Source organism: Ambystoma mexicanum, chromosome 2q (genome assembly GCF_040938575.1).
Source record: "Ambystoma mexicanum isolate Mex_15411 chromosome 2q, UKY_AmexF1_1, whole genome shotgun sequence".
Classification (NCBI taxonomy): Eukaryota; Metazoa; Chordata; class Amphibia; order Caudata; family Ambystomatidae; genus Ambystoma; species Ambystoma mexicanum.
In genome coordinates this window covers 602,532,216-602,555,300 of record NC_090924.1, presented here as the reverse complement: position 1 = coordinate 602,555,300, position 23,085 = coordinate 602,532,216, and positions in this window count along the sequence as shown.

Sequence of the window (23,085 nt, the reverse complement as noted above, 5' to 3'; positions counted from 1 at the left end):
ACCATTCCTCTTTCCACTTTTATCTTCTGGCTTTAAAGTCTGCATAAGTCATCAGGTGAATGCCTCCCATCTCCTGATCAAGTCGTCTTATTTGGCATGCCAATAATCTCAAGGAGCGTCTGCCACTGTGCCCATGTTTCTTGATGGGTGAACTGGGTTTCCCTGTTGCCTTTGATCACCTTTTCAGTAGGTTTCACACTTTTGTTTCTCCACAGTGTATCAGTATATGTTGTACTACCAGTAGCTTTATGTGTGTCATTGGGACGAGGGAGCTCTCTCACGAAGAACAGTTACCACTTCCTTTCACTAGTAGCCTTAGAAGTACTACTGGGACAAGGGAGCTTTCTCCCGAGGCAGACTTCACAGTTCTTTCCACCAATAACATTAGGGTTGCTACTGGGACAAAGGAGCTCTCTCCCGATGTACAATTCACAGTTCTTTCCACTGGTAGCATTAGGGTTGCTACTGGGATGAGGGAGCTTTCTCCCGAGTCACAATTCACAGTTCTTTCCACCAATAGCGTTAGGGTTGCTACTGAAATACGGGAACTCTCTCCCGATGCACAATTCAGTTATTTCTACCAGTAGCATTAGGGTTGCTACTGGGACGAGGGAGCTTTCTCCAGGGATGTTATTTCACCAAAATGCCCGGGGTGACGGAGGTGAGATCACATGACCCTTGACCTCTAATGACATCACAGCAAGTGATGTCATTTGACCCCACCACCAAGTGACATCACAGGAAGTGATGGCACACAACCTTTAACCATTTGACAAAACAGGAAGTGGCATCACATAGCATTGTTCCTCGGTACACTAAGAAAAATATGGTTACAATATCACTATAATATGATTTACATTTCATACAAGAATGGATCAACATATGTAGCATTAATATCAGTGTGTATAGGCCCATATTTCCAAATTACTGTGAATTTAAGCAGACGTCCAACAAAACAACTTGGACTATTGTACATTACTCGGGCTAAACAGTAAACTGACAGAGTATCTCGAAGAGGCCTAAACCCCAAAGCACACACATCCAGTGCCCGGCAAGTGTCTGGCCAAGGACTGGAAACAGCAACTGCCCAACACAAGTCCAACCAGAAGACAATCAGAGACTGTGCCACTTCATGCTTTTACACTTGGACAATATGCACAAGGAGTTTCTTGCCAATAGGTACTTCGAACTATTACACAGCCACCCACTCCCACCAGTCACCCAGAGCCTGAATATCCACCAACCATTTTCACCACATGCATCCCACCATCCACTGCGAGTCTCTAAGGGCCCTCCTTCAACAACTTGAAATGTCTGGCACCCACTCCCGCCCTCCAACACCTTAAATCTCCAATGCCTTGCTCCAACACCTTTATGTTATCACAGTGCCACCTTCCAGCAACATAAGTCTCCAGCATCCTCCAACATCATCAACCTCAAGCAAACTAGCAACTTAAGTCTCTAGTACCCTCCTTCAACACCCCAACATTGTGAGTCTCAATTACCCTCCTCAAACATCTGATATCTGAATTCAATGCATTGCAACTCTCTTGCAACACTTTACGTCTCAAACACTCTCTCCCAACAAATGTAAACCGTACAACATCGCAGGTCTCCAGTACCAGCCTTCATAACATTGAGCCTTAAGCACACACCTCAAACCCAGAGCCGTGCTAGTGGTTATGTATGTTTTGAAACCTTCCCGCATCACCTTTCTGTTTTGCTTATTTGATAAGTAACCCACTGTTTATTTCGTTAGATAGCAGATAGAGGGGAAGGATGTGTTGCAGGTCACAGTAATTGCAGTTTTTATTTCATTTTTAAACATCAACAGCAGCAGCAGCTCAATTAAATCACCCCTATAAAAGGCCCATTTTATTATTTTCTTTGGTCCTTTATATGTTTCTTAATGCCAGCCTCCTCCAGCTTATAAGCACTGGAGGAGGAACTGAACCCATGTTGTACTGCATCCCTTTGTTCCAAAAGCAAGTGTGTTGCCCCTGAGCTATCCTTCCAAATATTTGTTTTTTTTTTGCTTGAGGAAGCAGCAGATGGTTTACTTCAAAGGCGGAGGGCAAATTCATGTAAATTAATTATCTCACCTTGTGTCTTTCTACAGTGTGCCTGTGATGCAGGTCTGGCAGGGTTGATGGCAGAAGAACTGGATGTGCAAAGCAGATGAGAAACATTGATGATGTGTTATTCATGCTGTGCTGTCACTGGGTCCTGCAAGCTGCTCTTACCCTTCCCCAGCTAGCTAGACCTAGCCCTCATCTAGCCCCCATGCCCTTCCGGTTGATACCATACTGGGTATGAGCTGCACAGCCAGCTCCGCCTCTGAACCCAACCATTCAGGCATTCTTCACTAAAGGACTGACCACCTGTTAGTGATGGTGGCTTCATGGTGTTCCCGGCATCCCTGTTATTTCTCGAGCTAACAAGATCTAGATTCCAGGTGAAAAAAGCTGTGGCACATTCAGCTGCATTTACAACCGCCTTTTTCAGGTGCAACACAGATATCTGCTCTTGTCACTGCCTCTTTGTCCAGTGCCCCAGGGGTCGCAAGGACAGGTCTAGGGGTAGCAGAAGGGGAGCCAGGGGTAGCAGCTGCTACCCCAGCAACCCCAAAAATGACGTCCCTGCCTTTCTCCTGATGCACAATTCACAATCTTGAGGGAGATTACCCATCACCTTCCTGTCAGTGTTGTTCTCACCTGTCAGAAGGAGGGGGCTGGTAATTGCCTGTTTTCTGTAAACCCCAGAACGCCGCATTTACTGAGATACAAAAAGATGAACTTGTGATGCGTGATTGGAGATTTCCTATGATTTAGTAACACTTTGTTTGAGGACAAGAATAAAAGCAGGTCCCTGTTCATTTCTCTATTGAAGGGATTATGTGTCAATGCAAAACATATTAGCTTTGGCCAGGGCGCGAGATATATCATACAGCTGGAAAGGGTTCAGGCGGAAGGTGGCCGATCACATTTTCAAATAATCTGAAAAAGTCAAAATAAGAAATAGCCTCAGCTCGATAAATCCAGGAAGGCCGCACATGAGTCTGCGCGTCGATGTTTGACCGCGTCGCCACTTTACTACCAGCAGCGACTTTTTTCTACAATGAGTTCCTTGTGTCTCCTGGAGGCTTGTTTCTGCCTTGTAAACCGAGCTCCCCTCCAGTTACAATAATTTGTTTCAGTTTCAGTTTATAGCAAAGCCTGACAGGAACCACAATTGCAAATGAAAGTTTCTGTGCTCGAAAGCATATGAAACCTGACAGATACATAGATATTTTGCTTCGCAAATAAGTGATCGTTAAACTGGTAGGGATTAGAATTTATTCAGAGGGCTAAAAAAGGTAGACGCCACTTTAGCACTTCACAAGATGAGTGGCAGGCATGTAAGGGAAAGGGCGGGGACAGGGTGCAGTGTGTAATTTTTCATGCAGCGCATTGTATCACATACTTTTTCTTAAGGAACCAAGTCAAGGGGGTGTCCAGATCATGATCATTGGTGTGTGAGTTCAGGTACTTGCAGTGCTTTAAGTGGGCTGGCAGTCTTCAAAAAGTGCTCCCAGGCAGTTCTACCGGGCTTCCCCTTCACTAGTTCTAGAGGCGGCAACCCCCACTAGCAGCACTTTAGCTCAACGGAGCTGCATGGTCAAAGAGCTGCCTGCAGGTTGGAACTTCTGAATGTAAAAAAAAAGGAGAGGCACCGACCTTTCATGCAGCTTTTTAACCACATGGCTATGTTGATAGTTAAAGGGCTGCCTTAGGGGTTTGTCACCGGTAACAAAGAAACAAAAGGAGAGGCGGGGACTTTTGTTTCTTAAACACTGGTTCGGACCCCCGCAGACACCTGACTTTGGTAGTCATAGCCAGTGAATAAGACACAAAAGGGGAGGGTGCATAAATACACCTCGCCTCTCTTACTGGTTTCCTACTACGCCCCCCTACCAGACTTAGACCACGCCTATTGCTAGAACCCACCCTAAAACCTTTGCCCCACTTAAAGTACTGGGTACTTTTATCTCAGGAAGGTGAGCGTGTTACACCACCTTATGCACTTTACTGAACGATTGGACTACGGACACACACGCAATGAACAGCTACTCACGCGTGGAGCCCCAGAGCTGCAGCTGGTGCAAAGCATACTCAAATCCGTTTTTAGTTTCTCTCATGTTAACCTCACCTTGCATGAGTTGCACTGGCTGGTGGTGGTGGTTTGCCATGTGAACACCCAGATGGTCTTCCAGGGGAAACACACCACTCACTCTGCAGTCTTATGCAGTATGCCAGATGGCAACTGCATACAACCTAATGCCCACATAGAGGGGGTGCTCTGCAAAGTGTCAATGATGCCTCATTCAACGCTGGGTGGTCATGTCTTCTCAACTGCTCCTCAAGAGGTTGGAATTCTTTGATTTCTGCTTTATACAATACTGTGTAGTTCTTCACCTGTAGTAGGCTTCATTTTATTCACTTATTTTTTCCCCTCTTAATGAGGTCACAAATATGATGTATGTGTTTTACGTTGTTTTTTTTAATCATGTGTAGCCATGCCTCCAAGTTTGGTCCGCAAGAGCCAAATCTGCTCCATATTTTTAAGATATCCAGACATAACATATCTGAATTCAATTAATCTAAATTGGAGTTAACCATATAGTGAGTGGTTAACCAAAAACCTGGTGTGGTAAGGGCTCCCCATTCTTGACTTGGTGACCTGCATAGTGTGTTGTTGCCCCAATAACTGAGGGTCTTTTAGCACTTCAAATGATAATTAAGTTTCTAAAGCCAGCAAATGACTATGCAGAAAAGATATGCCCAGCCTGGCCTACAGGGAACTCTGGAGATTTCACGGTGGGCCTCTTCATTGTGGGCTGCTCTTGTGTGGGTACCCTGGTTTTCTGCTGTTCGTACCCTGTCTCCTGTGCACCTGGCACCCTTGCCTCTATGTTTCCTCATCCTTCACCTCCCTTTGAAGATTTGATAGAAAGCCTCACTCTTAACAATAGTTGTTAGTTTTTTTTGTTATGCTTAACTACTTTTTAATCCCTATGCAGGGACAAATGTGTTTTAAAATTCACTATTTGGACCTATTCTTTCCAAATGTGTTTGTGAGAGAACCCCAAATTCTAGTTGGAGGGATAGGACTTGCTCGCACACTGTAAAACGGGTCACTTTGAAAAACCTTTCCAGACCCACTTTTGGTTACCAGTCCACCCTTGGATCTTACACACAGGGAGCAACGGATGTGGTCCCAAAACGAGTCAATCCATTGATTAAAGACCCTCTAAAAGTGAGGTTTCTCGAGCCTGGAGGTAGCACTGTTACTGGTAACGGCAGAGAGTTATCCTTTTTGACCAAGGGGTGTCTGGAGTCCGGGTAAGGTAAGAAATCTAATGCAGAATTTACCAGAGTCACGAGAATGCAAACCCCTGAACTTGAGACCTTTTTTTTTTAAATGTAGGATCGCTCTTTATAATTTTTTCTTAGATTGTTTACTGTCTCAAAGAAAATCAGGCCCGATTCTAAATGTATGTTTAAAAAAATAAAAATATCTCCTCTTGTGCCCCAATTTAGCTTTTTTTATTTCCAAAATGAATGAATGCAAAGGAGCATTATTTAAAATGAGCGCCCTGGAGGGGGCCCCAACACTATCCCCCCAAGGCTACTCTGAACGTGGTTTTTATTCACTAGTACAAGCAGGGCTTTAAGTGGTCCGGGGCTAGCCAGCAGTCTCAAGAAACGTTGATCGAGCTGGGGCCCTGGACGGTGTTCCCTGGGCTCTCACCATAGAGGAAAGTCACTTTAAAAAAAGATAATAATTGTCCATACTGGGGATTTGAACTCCCAGCCCTGCGGCTCTTGGTGATACGCCAGTGTCACTTAGAACTGTGCTATTTCAGAGATGCTGGATCATTCAGTGGACAGTTTGACACACAAAGCCGGTTACGGGCTGTATGTGTCAAGCTGTCTACTAAAATGCAGAAGAAATTGAGAATTTATGAAATAGCACTGTGCATGACACTGGCTAGTTAGAGGAGGGCTCGGGTTGGAATTCCCAACTTATTGTCCCATACTGGGGATTCAAAGCCAAGGCCTGTGACAAGCCAGTGTTTCATCGCACTGTGCTATTTCGGTGCTCAATTTCTCTTGTTTGGTTCAATGAACTGCTTGACAGGTAAAGCCCTTAACAGGCTTTATGTGTCAAAAAGTCTATTGATTGAATCAAAGGAAAGTGAGTACTGATAACATAGCACAGTGCAAAGCGGCCCTGGATGGTTAGCGGCAGCATCTCCAGCACGGGACAGTAAAAATAAAAGCAACCAGACAGCAAGGAAAGTCACCTTTATTTTTATTGTCCCGTGCTGGGGACACTTCAGGCACGCCCATCATGTAGGCCACCCCCTCTCATTACAGCCCCCACCTTGAAGCAGCCAGAGAGCTGAGACCCCCCCCCCTGTGTCTGCCATTACTTCCATGCCCATCTGTCACATCCTTTCTGGTGAGTTTTGCTCTTTCCCTGGGTGCTAAAGCCCTTTTTGTACGGGAAAAAACATACCGTACTCACAACTATGGATGCTGTGTCCGCAGCACTAGAATCTGTCTTCCCTGTTCATTACCTCCACATAATCAACACTGAAAACAGACATCAGTGGGGAGGACACAGCCACACAGATACAGATAAGATTTACTTTTCATTTAAAATAAATGTTAAATAAAAAAAGCCTTACTATTTGCGTCTCGTATCCTCGGGTGCTAATGGCGTTAATACCTGGAACAGCCGGTAACTGCATCACTGCCCACATTAAGGTATCCTTACTTTGTTTTCTCATGGTTTGTCTGCACAGTTCCAGTCAATAACAACTCTTTGATTGGCATTGTCAGTCCTTCTAACCCAGATCACCAGGACTAGTGGAGAATAAACAGGATCACCAGATCAGCAGGGGTGTTCCTTGCTGCAAAGATATGCCTGCTGCCGGAAGATCAAAGAGTGAGCACCATTTAATTGTTTGGAGAGACGTACTGAAGTTCCATGGTCTTTTTGGTTGACTCTTAACCTAGCTCAAATGGATGATAAAAGCGGTAGTTGTACGGCCGGGATCACCAAAATTTGCAATTCATGCAAGTGGTTCCCCTGTGTACAATTTTAGCCATTCGTACAATGATGTGGCTTAAAAAAAGGTGTTAAAAATACCAGAAACAGGTGAACGTGTTGGCTTTCCTCTACGTTGTGCAAACAGATCAAGTGCCTCTTGCAATCAACAACAGTGGGAAGTCTTTTTTAACAGATGCTAAAAACAGGCAGATTTATTGGAATTCATTTTGAAAAAGGCATGCTTGTGTTAAACCATGTTGCTTTTGCAGGTGGCATTTTGGAGACTGGCTGCACCCACAAATCCCATTCTGAACTGCAGCTGTGCATGCAAAAACCTACAAAATCCCTCCAGTTTGCTAAAATAGTTGTTCAAACAGGTGTTACACTTTAACATATGATTTTAGCATATACTTTAGCCATCCGGTGGGACTAAAAAATGGGCCCCTGGAAATAAACCGGTTTGAGGTCAAATCCAAGTTAGAAGAACGCTAATCCTTTTTCAACTACTGCTGTCAAGTTTCCGTTTTATCCAGAACTGCACAGTTTCTGTTTTTTTTAATACCAGCATCCAGTTTCTATTTTGGCTATTGATAGATTCCACACAGGTGTTGGGATGGTCAGGAAAGGTCCCAGAGATAAAGAGCGGTTCATGTTGCGCGTGCCATATTTGTGACTGGGGATGCAGCGAACTGGGCGCGATGTTGCAATTTCATATGTTTCCAGTGTAGGTAAATGTGAATTGGATATGTTACTTTAGTGTTACTTTTTGTTTAAAGCTGATGCACATTAGATTTGCATGCACGTAGAAAGATAAAATGCTAAATTTGCAAAATTAAATATAAACACGATTCAGACATGGTGTGTGTGACGTGACAAAGAGTTTCATAATGCGCATGCGGGGAAGGGGGACCTTTCCCGAAGGACCCACTGTAAAGGAGAGATAATATTTATTAAACATGCATGAACACTGAGGATCATACAAAGGGAATTTCTAATCTGTATGTAGTAAGCTTTTATGAATTCATTTAGACTGCAGTCAGCAGTTCGTGCAGTGAATTTCAGGGGGCTGGGAAAATCTAGTTATGCAGGATTGAGGGCTGGTGGAGGAACAATGATTAACCAAGCAGATGTTCAGCCGTTGAACAGGACACAATGTTTATGGCTTGGTAGTTTCCGCAGGAGGCAAATGTAATCTCTTTAAATGCATTGAAGCTTTGCAGAGGAACCAGGCAATTTCTTTTACCAGCAATAAACATGGGGTGAAGTAACGCTCGAGGCTAAAGTGATCGATACCCACGAGTTTCAATTGTATTCTTAGATGTGTCGTGCGTGCTGAAATGGTAGTCGTTTAGAAAAGATCTAACTGTTCCTGACATGACACATGCCATTCTAGCATATCTTAAAGATCAGTAATTACATATGATTGCACAATGTTGCTTCAGCAGAATCGACAATATAAAGTTACCCATAAACTGCCTTATCCGCCTCGTTTGGATGCGGCGTTGAGACCAAATGGTGAATGTTGCAGTCGAAAACCGTATGGAACATATACAGGCAGTGATTTGATGTTGGTGCGCATCAATGCAAACCCCACACTGTCTCTGCTGCCGGTCCTGGGCTCTGTGTTTACCAATCAGTAAATATGTGGGCAGTTAACTGGAGCATGCTCTTTAGGCATTTGTCTTGCTAGTCCTTCCAGGCTCCCCCCTCCCAATGTGTTGGTGTCATGTTTCTACATAAGCGGCACCATTCCCCGAAGCACATCTGATGCTCCTGGCGATTGACATGGCGCTTGCAACAATGCTGCGAGTTCACGTTGCACAACGCACAAAGATTTCCGAGTGTCTCCTCTGTTGCCACGGCTATGCAGCACCCATCCAGTACCAGCCAATAGATGGCGCACACATACACGTCACTACGTAAGGCACAGACAACACAGAAGCATAAAGAAGCAAGAACTCTGCCTGCACTTCTGATTATAGTAAGTCTTACTTTGTCTCCTTTGCCCGTATACCTAATTCTGTCCTTGCCTTCCATTGCTGAGCCCTGCCTTGTGATTTACGACTCATCTTGGATTACAAATGTGTACTTTTCTGACTTCCTGGTTAAACAGTTTTCTGCTCCATGGATTGCCTATTGGATTTTCCATTTTCGGAATTGGTTTCTTGTTATCTGCCTTACTTGACAGTGTGCTCTGAACTTTGGATGCTATGCTGACTCATTGGTGTGCACTGTGTCTAATGGTAGAGCGCCCTCTTGCTGCCCGGAAAACAGGTCCTTACTAACCCTATTAACTCCCTTCACCTTTCGCCTAAGCCTTCCCATTCCTTCACATTCCTTCCTTTTCCTGTTCTGTGTGTGCAGTTTGGGAAACCCATCAAGACTCTTGATCCAAGTTAGACGTTTTTTGCTACCAGTCAGCCTCCTTACATTGAAGCCCATTCCCAGTGCGACTCAGGTTAGTGCCTTATCACCCTGTTTAATTTATCTCCACAAACATGCTCCGGTACTAAAACTGTCCCCTGTTTTCTTTCAGCCTGGTGAATACCTTGTGGTATTTTTGCTCTTTCATGTGAACCTCTGTCCTGCCCATTTTAGTTTTAACAGACAGGGTGGTGTTTCACAGCGAAGGTCGCCCCCTCAGAGGAGGCCCACAGTGGGCTGATAAGCTGCAATTATTCAGACGGCAGATTCTTCCCTATTTCCTGAGTATTCAGTGTTTCTAGAGCTTGGTAACATGAGTATTGATAGTTGGGAAACTGTCTTCTTTTGAATTTAAAAGGCATATTTGTATGGAATGAGAGGTATGCACGGTACAAGAACAGTTTCTAAGATTAATCCATCGATTACACAGGCCTCTATGAGGTGTCTTTGTAGATGCATAACTGTCAACCTTGTTCCATTGCAGAGTGCCCATTGCAGAGTACCTGTGATGACATAAGATTACGTAGTAGCATCATTACAGTGTATAATTACAGCACTACTTTCATTTTTAGCATCCATACTACATCGTTTCGCTCTTTAGAGACTGAAATGTTGAGCCTGTAATTAACTGGACATTGACACTGGAACCACCATACCCTATGTGAAGAGAAGTGAGGTTGAAAAGAAGTAACTTGAAATTATTCAGAATGTTTGCGATAGTGGAAGGTGACTGTGTAGAACCGTTCTCATTCTGTTTGTTAAAATGATAGCTGTTGTCGCAGTGGAAGGGCACACAGATGTGCAGTTTGCCATTTGGACAGCAGAGGGCAACCTAACACTGATGAATTGCATCAGCCAAGTACAGAAACATGCCTAAGCATTTTATATATATAGATTTTCTGGGACGCCAGTAAAGGTGAAGTGGATGAGATGGTTATCGCCAGTTCAAAGGGAATCTGTTTTTTTGTGCATTTCTCATGTTCAAGTATCCATGCGAACCATGTGCAATTATGAATAAGGTTAAAGGGCTCAGGCCAGTTGTTACTTTTACTGAATTATGTTTGTAGATGAATGTATAACTGTGTGACGTTGTCATGATCTACCACGGATGAATCCCAAGAAAGGGTGTGCTATGAATATGATCTGAAGATGGTAGTTAAGACAACAAGTGGCCAATGAGAATGAAAGGATTGGAGAAAGATGGGATTTCTTTGTATAGGTTTTGTTCAATCACATGTGGGGGTGGATTGCAATAAAATATAATGGAGTGTTTTAACTGTTGCAAAAATGTATATAATGTGTCAATTTATGTGGTTCAGCGAGACTTGGGTTAGTTTGACTCCATAGGGTTATCTAGCTGCTCCCTGGACAATTGTACAATAAACTTGCTTTATGCACAAATGCGCAATTGCATCTTAAGTGCTGGACCTGCTTGGTTAAGGTGATCATGGACCCATTCATACATTTGGCGACCACAAAGGGATCCCAGGCTTTCCAATGTTGGGGGTCTTCTGTCCGCACAACTCGGCTGCTGCACCTCTCTGTGGGGACCAGTCTTCCATTCACAGTCTTCCGTGCACAGTTTGTGGGTGCCAGAGAGGTTTGTGGGTGCCATATTGGTTAAAGGCCTGTCTGTTCCCCTGAGGCATGGTACTGTGGCCCAGCTGTGCAGGACGACTTGACGGAGCACCACATCGGAGCGCTTCGGGTTTACGTGAGTGCACTTTTGGGGGTAAAGCAAGAGGGGAAATAGGGGGAAAAGAGGGTTGTTTTCTTTGATTTAAGGGGTGTCGTAAGAGTAAAATCAGAATGTATGTGTGGAGTTAGCTGAGGTTATGGGGATAGAAAGGGTGAGTGCTTTGAAGGAGTATGTTGAATTGTTTTACATTGTAAGTCCCTTGTATATATTTTTTACTAGTTTGTTATTTTAGAGTTGTGAGGTGGTATCCTACCCAGCATGTCCATTGTGAGGTTTGTCCTGATACCCTTCAGTTTGTTTGTCTGGTCGGCAGGAGGCCTCACCTAGGAGTGAGGTGCTCCCATATGGTAAATTCACCCACAGATAGCTTCCTGAAGTATACCCTTGGCATCTTTCATTCTGTATTGACTGTGCAGACGGAGCCCTGGCCTAGCTTTTCTAGGTTAGTGGAAGTAGTGAAGGGAAACTTCCTGTAGTCAGGAAAAGACAGTATTGTAGTAGAGAAGACCATACTAGTGATGTACTAGTGATGAAGAGAGTGAGATCAGCAGTGTTGTAGTGAAAAGCATTATGCTCCTTATATGCTCGAGTGAAGGAGATATCTTGGAAATATTGTACAGCATGTATTTATTTAATATATGCTGTCTTTTGTGTTAGAGTGAGAAGTGTAAATACAGTGAATAGCTATGCGAGGTGATTGCAGTGGAAGCGAATGTGGTGAGTGATTGTGGATAAGATCAAGAAACCAAGAAGGGGGGAAAAGGGAGGCTCTTTGGATGGAGATTTTTTGTGCTGCAGGTACGGTTTCGCGGTTGGTTTGGTGAAATTATTTTGCCGAGTATGGAGACTTTTGAATCATTTGCATCCGGTGCTTCCTGGTTATAAGGCAAAGATTCTAAAATACCCTTGGGAATGGCTGCATGAAACTAAGGGTTAAATGCTCAACTCATGGCCTATCGAGGGGACCTATGATAAGGGGATATTGGAAAACCTGCATACTGTTCTAACATCAGAGACGAGATTGAACATCTTAGAGCTATTGAGGATACATAAAAAAGGCAGGAAGGGCCTTCATATTAAAATCTCAGAAGAGGGGCTGAAAAATGAGGGTGCGGGAATTCCTTCTGCACTGCCCCAATATGGGTGCTATCCTTTATTTGTCATACAGACCCAGAGTTCAAACCTCCATTTTCCCCAGCGGTCAGTCCAGTGGTTTCGAGGCGGACACAGGCAAGTCTCCATCAGCTATGATTCAAAATCATGGCCGATTGAAACCTAGAAAATGGGGCAGCGAGGAAAGTGGAAGGGCAACTCCTTCAATGGTTAGGGCTACAGAAAGGCTGAGAATGGAGAGCGGAAACGGAATAACTGCCCCGACTGCTAGATTAGCAAAGAGATTAAGGGTAGAAAAATGAGAGAGAGTGAGGCCGGCATTTAGAAGAGTAGATCAAGGTTTGAGAATGAGGGAGAAAGGGGAGACCATGCGTTTTCTGATAGAATAGAGGATAGGATGTGAACGGTAGTAGAGACACAGGAGCGGGAAAAAATGGGAGAAGCACTGAGGCTAATGGAGGAAGAGATAATGCTGTTACAGCGGCAGAGAATTGAAGAGCAGGGAGAAGTGAATAGACAGGCAAAGAAGGATGTAGAGGAAGAAAGGTGGAGGCAAAAGTTCTTGTTAGGTTGGATAAACTCGGTTATCAAAGAGGTCAATGTGAACATGGATAAAGGAAATATTGCCATTGGTACAAGATTCAAGCAGGAGCAATGGGAGATGGCACCCCATGGTAGTGCTGGGTATGCTTCTGTGCCTGTAGAAGTGTTAAGGGGAGGAATAACAGGAGCAGGAGATGAAGAGGAATGGGAATCGGATGTCAAACAGGGAGACAAGGTATACCAACACTGCTTCCCGCTCCAGTAGCAGTGACAGAGAGCACACCATGGGGTGTTAGGACACACCAGGGTACTCGCATGGCCGTAGTAAGTAGCAGGGGAGTACCGGGAAGTCCTGGTAAAAGCAGGTGCAACTCAGTTTCCATTGCTCAAGAAGGGTCTGGGAAAGGCGTATTATGTGCCATGGTCACACATGGACTGGAATAACTTGATGAAGACACTCCCTTTGCTCACTGCAGGGGCTAGTAAGTGGATTTATGCATTAGAGATACACACCACTGGTGTGATATTAGCTATAGGGGAATGAAAAACTATTTACAGCACTTATGGGGGCATGGTAAGACGAGCTTTGGAGAAGAGCGCGGTATCCGGGAGTTCAGTTGGATAGAAATGCCCACTATGGAGCAGCTTTTAATAATTGCAGGACACACATTTGTGGGCCTTGCAGATTATGTATCTCGATATGCCTGATATAAATTCAATTTCAGCCAAAACAATGAAATTGGATGATGATCCTGCTGCATACATCCAGTTAATTCAAGAGATGTGGAGGGCAGAGACGGGAGAAGCGTGGGACAAGAATATGGTGATTTTTAACTACATGCTAAAGAAGGGACTACCCAAGGAAGCTCTGCACAATTTAGATAAAGTAGCATGTGGGGAGGCCAAGAGTTGGCTGGAAATTCAGGCACATATTGTGCATTTCTGTAAAAGGAGGCAAGAAACGGAAAAGGAGAGTATAGAACAGGCACAAAAAGCAGAGGCCAAGCTTGTTCGGAAAAAATGGCAAAGCTCTGTTTGGAAGGGGCAGTACTTATGAATTCTATGGAGGGACAGCAGAGGCAATTGGGACAACAGGGACAGGGTGAATCGGGTATGAAACAGGGTTGGATGGACAGGTATGCTCCCGGTCCAAGGCAAATGAGTGTTTCCGAAAGGGTAGGAGAGGATTTCCACGAGGAAATGGGTCATTTGGTGGGTTCGGAGGAACGGTCCCCAGTTTAATGGGCCAATGGGAAATAATTATGGGGTGTTCTATGAGATTCAGTGTTGGTTGTGCAGGAGGTTGGTACATGTGTCATTAAATTGTCGAGACAGGTCGCAGTACTTTAACGTGGGAGCTCAGCAGATGCAATCCTGAGCCTGCTATATGGCCCAGCCTTTGTGCAATCACAGCAGGCATGGGTTGAACAGAACACAGCGACTGGTGCTGCACAGACCTATGGGATCCCACCAACCATGCCAGCACAAGCCCATGTACAGACCCAAGGAACAGTTACTCATTACAGTGGAGCAAGTGTTTTTGGAGGGCAGCCCTTTTTCACTCCCCAGTGTGAATTTGTACCAGGAGTAGGACAGCCCACAGGGGGTCTCTGATGTGTCCGGTCTTGTCCGATACCACCAATCCGCAAGAGGAACCCTGGATAGATGTACAGGTAGATGACTGAACGCTCTCATTCATGGTCGAGGCAGGGGCTACAAAATCTTGCATTACGGAAGGTGAGTTCCCCTTGTCAGGCAATACAATGGATGCACAGGGATTCTCTGGGGCATACTGTCGGTTCCTTATACTGAACATCTACAAATTAGGGTAGGTACACAAAATGTATATACTCCTTTTTTGTATTGTGAAGATACCCCAGAAAACCTTCTGGGTAGAGACCTCTTGAGTAAGTTGCAAAAGTCGATTGCTTTCATGGAAGAAAGTATAGTATGCTCGACTCCAGGTTTGTATCTGGTAAGGGAAGAAGTACTTTGTATGCATACTGCAGTGACAGCACAATAAGGGGGTGCCTGTACATTCAACTTTGTTTCTTTTTGGGGTCATGGTTTTGTTGAGTTGGGTCCCAGGGATCGGAAATCAGACATGGCAGGTACCAATTGAATTTTTGTTTTGGCCTGTTGTGCCACAGGAAGTAACAGCAGGCACCATTGTTATGATTTTCTAAGAGGCGGTAGTGATTAAGAGGCGGTAGTGATTAAGAAGAACAGGGTGGTTCACATGGTGGTTCAGATGGATTTGGGGAATTTACATGTGTCCAGTACAGTAATCCAGTACCTGGATGATTTGCTAGTCTGTAGCACTTCAGAAGAGGAGTGTTGAGGAGATTCAATAATGCTCCTTACAGTACTGTCCAACAGAGGTAGTATATTTTGGGCAAGTGATATCACCCGCAGGAAGGAAGGTAATGCCAGAGAGAGCCTCTGCAGTTCAGAATACACCTCACCCAGTCACAGTGAAACAAATGCAGCATTGTCTGGGGCTCTGTATCTTTTGTACAATTGTGGATCAGTGACTACTCCAGTTATGTGTGGCCCTTACTGCAGGGATTTATGGAAGGGCAGAAGGTGAAGGATCTGATAAAATGGTCTGAAGAAATGGTAACTTGCTTTTGGGAATTCAAGGTGGCGATCAGTAATGCTCCGGTCTTGGTGACCCCGAATTACAAGAAACCATTTTATTTGTTTTGTCACTCAAACAGGCAGGTGATGACAGCAAGCCTGACCCAGCAGACATTGCTAGGCCTCACACATTTAGGGTACTATAGCGGATTCCTAGACCCAGTGATGCAGGGACAGTTTCCTTGTGAGCAAGCTTTAGCAAAAGTCTTCAACCATTAGCATGGGTTGCCTAGTGATACTGTATGTGGAGCATGCATTCTTTGCGATCTTGGAAAAGTCCAAGTCGACTTTGACGACCCAAAGAATTTCGGGATACAAGGTCATTCTATCAAATGCATCGATACATCCTGTGCGATATGACCTAGTAAATCCTGCAACATTTGAAGCCGATCCAGTAAAACTTGATGGCTGTCATGATCTCTGCTTCCAAAAGGTCAGGGTTTTCCCAACTCCCTTGGAAGCAGATCCATAACCCAGGTTCCGAGTGCCAACCAGTCCCAATTGGGACCTTTTGGACCCAGTCCTGGCACCAGTGGCACCAGGCTCATAAATATGCCCAGTCTCAGCGCTGGAAGCGCCGGGCTCATAATGCTTGGGAGGACTTACCTGCAGCAGACCATGCTGCTTACTTGCCTGCCAGTTGAGCCTCTGATCCCCTTCTGTTTGGAACTACTTTTCCTGTTGGGTGGGGCTGGAGCCACTCCCTAGATTCAGAACACTGGAACTCTTCTGGAAAGCAGGAACTCTTTTCTTACCTAGGCGTGGCTGTGGAAGGAGACACCTAAGCACTACAGGAGGATATTTAAACCACACCCGGTGGATGAATCTTGCTTTGCGTTATTCTGCACCCTCTGCAGCAGAACGCTCATCGTGTCTTCTGCATCCGGTCCTGGGCCTAAGGAAAAAGGCTTACCATCCTGAATCCAGTCTTCAGCAACACCTATAAAGACAAGAAAGAACAGATTAGCATTCCGGCATCTGAAAGGCAAAGGCTTACCTACTCTTCGTGCGCTCCGGAGGTCTTCACACTGCATTCCGGCATCTGAAAGACAAAAGCTTACCAACTCTTTGCACGCTCCGGAGGCCGTCGGCGCTGCATCCCGCATCTGAAAGACAAAACAAGGTGCGTTTAAAGACATTGGGGAACTTTAATACTCACGTGCCATTACTCCTTTCCACATCTAACCCAGTGGGTATTCCGGCACCCTGCAGCCGCTCCGAACTTGTACCTGCAAAATAAAAAGACAGTTAGAGCGCATCGTGAAGCAGGCAACAAGCGCTTACTTACGTGCTTCCAGGCGCTTCTATTCATCACACGGGCTCCATCTTCAACTCACTTCAGCCCGTCATCCGCCATTGCCGGAACCCTGCAAAACAAGAGACATCATTATTAAAGACTTTAAAGACATTTGAATTACTCAAAACTTACCGTTCGTGCAGTAAACAACGGACAGCAGTCCTCTGAAGTCAAGAGGCCTGCGCTACCTATCCAGTGAAGAAACTGGTTACAGCACCCTGCCCCGAGGCAGATGGAGAGCTCGGCATTCACTTACCTAAGGTGAGAGCGTTAACCTTTGGGGTCTTCAGGAGAGGAGAAGAGGAAAGAGATAGGGACACCCCAATAACCCCAGTTCATTAACCCCATATTTTCTATCTGCAGACATCTTACTCTTCACGTCAGGCATACAGAGCACAGAGGTCCAGCCCAAAGAGCCAACCGGGTGCTACACATCACCTTTGAAGATACGGTAGTCGCCCAGTCAAGACCGGCGCCTCTGCGAGAATCAGGTGAGCGTTACAGAACGCAAAGCCTACCGCAAAACTCTCGCCCAGGCGCTATGGAAACCTCGGATACTGACCACCTAGCCCGGTTACTTGAGGAACTAAGGGCAGAAGTGCATGCAGCTCGTCAGGAAACGAATGCTCTAAGAAGGGAACTAATTATTTCCAAGGAGAGAACAGATGATCTTGCTAGACAATTGCTACAGTCACAAGCCGGACAGACCCCGTTACCCGCATCAGGGGCAAATCTTCCTTCAACATCCTCTATGAATCCAGTGCAGATCAACCTACCTGGGAATGTACCTCTGGCTCCGCCCGAACGATTTTCTGGTGACCCAAAGAGGTTTGCAGTATTTATCAATCAGTGCCGGTTGCACTTCTTATGCCGGCCAGCAGCCTTTCCAACTGATCAAGCTAAAGTAGCTTTTGTACTTTCGTACCTTAGTGGCAATGCGGCAGACTGGTCGATCCCTCTAGTTAATCAAGATTATCCGGTTCTCCATGATTTTCAAGCCTTTCAGCTTAGTATGGAAAAACTGTTCGCAAGACATGCACAGGGGCAGGCCTTGGACAATGAGCTTCTTTCGTTGCGACAGGGTAATCAAGACCTTTTGGCTTATATTGCATCTTTCAATAGACTAATAGTGGAAACTCAATGGCCTGAGGACAAAAGGATTACGCTGTTTTATAGAGGTCTACGTGGAGAGCTCAAAGACGTTTTAGCCCAAGTAGTGAATCCCCCACAAGACTGTTCGGATTATATAGACTTGGTCGTTCAAATAGATCACAGACTGTAGAACAGGAAGGCCGATTGTTCCAAGTTTGATGCTCGAGTACTTTCCAAACCGCCAACTCCTTCCAAAGGAGTAGACTCCGGGGAACCCATGCAAATAGGGGGTCTGAAAGGTCCTCTAACACAAAGGGAGCGGGAAAGGAGAAAACAGTTGCAATTATGCCTATATTGCGGAAACTCAGGGCACTTTCTTCGAGACTGTCCGGTGAAACCTGCCAAGAAGGCAGTAGGAGCTGCAGTTACCAAAGTTACAAACTCTGAGCAGGGAAACGACCTCGCCCGACAAGAATAGAGGTCCTCTTGCCGAGCGTGAAAACCAGTTCCGTGACCTCGCATTTCGTGATACCTATGGTCCTCATTAGCCCTGATAATCCGGGTCGATTACATGCAATTGAAGCTTACGTCGACAGCGGTGCCATCGGCAATTATGTGGATCATGAAATGGTTTTGAGGATGAATCTAACTCTTTGTCCCAAGGCTGTAAAGGACGTCATTACTACGGTGGATGGTACGGAGATAGCCTCCGGGCCAGTAACGCATACCACTCAAGAGGTGACGCTAGTAAGTCAAGATGGACACCATGAGAAGATCATGTTCAATGTGATCAAGGCCCCTCAGTTTCAGATTATTCTAGGAATACCTTGGTTAGAGAAACACAATCCTCTGATCGATTGGCGAGCAAGAACGGTCCAGTTTCCAGAATGTGTCTCTACTTGTCACCCTCCACCTGGTGTTGCACTGGCAGCAATTTCTTCAGAGACTCCCCAGTTACCTCCCGAATACCTAGAATACCAAGATGTTTTCCGGAAGGAGCAGGCTAACTCTCTACCTCCTCATAGGTCTTATGACTGCCAGATAGACCTGATACCTGGATCTACTCCTCCTTGTAGTAGAATGTATGCCCTCACCGAGCCTGAGAACCTTCACCTTCGACAATACCTGGATCAATACCTGGCAAATGGGTTTATTCGTCCTTCCAAGTCCCCTGCTTCTTCAGCTTTGTTCTTCGTTCCAAAAAAGGAAGGAGACCTTAGAACTTGTATCGATTATCGCTCCCTGAACCAGATCACCGTTAAGAATAGATATCCGTTACCTTTGATCCCTGAACTCCTGGACCAAGTCAGAAAAGCATGCATATATACAAAGCTGGATCTTAGAGGAGCTTACCACTTGGTACGAGTAAAAGAGGGCGATGAATGGAAGACGGCCTTCCGCACCAAGTATGGGCTATTTGAATATCAGGTCATGCCCTTCGGACTTTGCAATGCCCCGGCCGCCTTTCAATATTTTATGAACGATGTCCTCAGAGAGCTCATAGATGTGTGTGCTGTTGTTTACATTGACGACATTCTCGTTTATTCTTCATCGGAATCTGAACATCGGAAACACGTGAAAATGGTCCTCGAAAGATTGCGTCAACACAAACTTTTCGCTAAGTTGGAAAAATGTGTTTTCAACGTGACTGAAGTTGAATCCTTGGGATTCATATTATCACCTGGCGGAGTGCGTATGGATTCAAAGAAGGTCGATGAGTTCTCAAATGGCCATCACCATCCTCCGTAAAAGGTGTGCAAAGCATGTTAGGCTTCGCTAACTTTTACCGCAGGTTTATCCCCGAATTCTCTCGGATAGTCCAGCCCATCACTGCCTTGTTAAAGAAAAACAAACGTTTTGAATGGTCTACCGAGGCGGAACAAGCTTTCCAGGATTTGAAGACTAAATTTATCTCTGCACCAATCTTAAAACACCCTCGCCCCGAACTCCCCTACATCGTGGAAACTGATGCTTCAAGCCTTGCCATGGGGGCAGTTCTATCACAAAAGGACCCGGTAACCAATCATTTGCATCCCGTGGCATTTTGGTCCCGCAAATTCTCGCCTCCTGAAATCAATTACACGATTACTGACAAGGAACTTCTGGCTATCAAGTCTGCCTTTAAGGCTTGGCGGCATTATCTGCTGGGGGCCCGACACACCGTTACTGTGATTACGGATCACCGAAACCTGCAATATTTGAAAACCGCAAAAGCCCAATCCTCTAGACAACTCCGTTGGGCATTATTCTTTGCCGAGTTTGACTTCATAATTACCTATCGACCTGGTACCAAGAACGGTAAAGCTGATGCCCTTTCTCGGATGGGAGTGGAAGAACACTTGATCAACCCTAAACCTGTACCAATCATTCCCGAACAAAGAATTCTGGGTGTAATCGCCACAGAATCCATAGAGGAAGTTAAGGATAAAGCCAGGCAACTTGTAACTCCAGCAGACATACAGAATTGGCATCGGCAGGGAAAGGACTTTGCAGTAAAGGACAACTTATTGTATTTCCAAGAACGATTCTACCTACCCAGCACATATTTACAGAAAAAAGTAATCTCTTGTTATCACGACTCTTTAATGGAAGGTCATCCCGGTATGGCCAAGACCTCAGAAAAGATCAAGCGCTACTTCTGGTGGCCGTCTTGGAAAAAAGATATCAGAGACTTTATAATGTCCTGTGGAGTATGCGCCCAAAACAAGAGTCAAAAGGAAAGACCAGCAGGCCTCTTACGCCCTATTGACATCCCACCTCGCCCTTGGCATACACTTTCTATGGACTTCATCACCGATCTACCTCCATGCTCCGGACACAATACGATTCTAGTAATCGTGGACTTATTCTCCAAGATGGCGCATTTCATTCCGCTCAAAGGCTTGCCAACGGCAGCAACTCTGGCCCGAGAATTTCTCAAAAACATCGTCCGACTGCACGGTTTTCCTTCGGTTCTAATTTCGGATCGAGGTAGTCAATTTATTTCTCATTTTTGGCGAAGTTGCTGTCGGTCCGCTCAAATTGATGTGAGACTATCGACCAGTCACCACCCTCAGACCGACGGACAAACCGAGAGGACCAATCAAACTCTGGAACAGTATTTACGCTGCATGCTGCAACAAACTGAAAAAACTTGGAAAGATATCCTTTGGATAGCCGAATATGCCTACAATAACTCTGTCCATTCGGGAACTGGGAAAACCCCGTTTCTTCTTTTGTACGGCAGTCACCCTCGAACCTCGGAGTTGGATCCCCTCCAAGATCTTGAAACACCAACAGTAGACTACCTGCATTCTACAATCACCCAAGCCTTTAAGGAAGCCTCACCTTCAAAGGGCTAAAGAACAATACAAGAAAGGAGCAGATCAACATCGGAAGGAAGCCCCTCACTATCAAGTAGGGGATCAAGTCTGGTTATCCACCAAATATCTATCTCTAAAAGGGCCACGCACATTCAACCCAAGATACCTTGGTCCCTATTCCATCACTACCATAGTAAACCCAGTAGCGGTCAAGTTGGACTTGCCCCCGCACATGAAGATACATCCGGTCTTCCACGTCTCTCTATTAAAACCCGTGCAACCTCAAACCCGACTAACCAAATCTCCAAAACCTATCCTAGTTGATGGAGAACTCGAGTTTGAAGTCAAAAGTATTCTGGACTCCAAGATCTCCAAATCTAAACTATTCTACCTAATTGACTGGAAAGGCTACGGCCCCCAAGAGAGATCCTGGGAACCTGCTGAATATGTCCACGCTCCTCGCCTAATCAAAAGATTTCACCGAACATTTCCTGACAAGCCAAAACCCCCAGAGAAGCCCGGTTTGGGAGGGGGCTTGAGGGGGGGTACTGTCATGATTTCTGCTTCCAAAAGGTCAGGGTTTTCCCAACTCCCTTGGAAGCAGATCCATAACCCAGGTTCCGAGTGCCAACCAGTCCCAATTGGGACCTTTTGGACCCAGTCCTGGCGCCAGTGGCACCAGGCTCATAAATATGCCCAGTCCCAGCGCTGGAAGCGCCGGGCTCATAATGCTTGGGTGGACTTACCTGCAGCAGACCATGCTGCTTACTTGCCTGCCAGTTGAGCCTCTGATCCCCTTCTGTTTGGAACTACTTTTCCTGTTGGGTGGGGCTGGAGCCACTCCCTAGATTCAGAACACTGGAACTCTTCTGGAAAGCAGGAACTCTTTTCTTACCTAGGCGTGGCTGTGGAAGGAGACACCTAAGCACTACAGGAGGCTATTTAAACCACACCCGGTGGATGAATCTTGCTTTGCGTTATTCTGCACCCTCTGCCGCAGAACGCTCATCGTGTCTTCTGCATCCGGTCCTGGGCCTAAGGAAAAAGGCTTACCATCCTGAATCCAGTCTTCAGCAACACCTATAAAGACAAGAAAGAACAGATTAGCATTCCGGCATCTGAAAGGCAAAGGCTTACCTACTCTTCGTGCGCTCCGGAGGTCTTCACACTGCATTCCGGCATCTGAAAGACAAAAGCTTACCAACTCTTCGCACGCTCCGGAGGCCGTCGGCGCTGCATCCCGCATCTGAAAGACAAAACAAGGTGCGTTTAAAGACATTGGGGAACTTTAATACTCATGTGCCATTACTCCTTTCCACATCTAACCCAGTGGGTATTCCGGCACTCTGCAGCCGCTCCGAACTTGTACCTGCAAAATAAAAAGACAGTTAGAGCGCATCGTGAAGCAGGCAACAAGCGCTTACTTACGTGCTTCCAGGCGCTTCTATTCATCACACGGGCTCCATCTTCAACTCACTTCAGCCCGTCATCCGCCATTGCCGGAACCCTGCAAAACAAGAGACATCATTATTAAAGACTTTAAAGACATTTGAATTACTCAAAACTTACCGTTCGTGCAGTAAACAACGGACAGCAGTCCTCTGAAGTCAAGAGGCCTGCGCTACCTATCCAGTGAAGAAACTGGTTACAGCACCCTGCCCCGAGGCAGATGGAGAGCTCGGCATTCACTTACCTAAGGTGAGAGCGTTAACCTTTGGGGGTCTTCAGGAGAGGAGAAGAGGAAAGAGATAGGGACACCCCAATAACCCCAGTTCATTAACCCCATATTTTCTATCTGCAGACATCTTACTCTTCACGTCAGGCATACAGTGCACAGAGGTCCAGCCCAAAGAGCCAACCGGGTGCTACACATCACC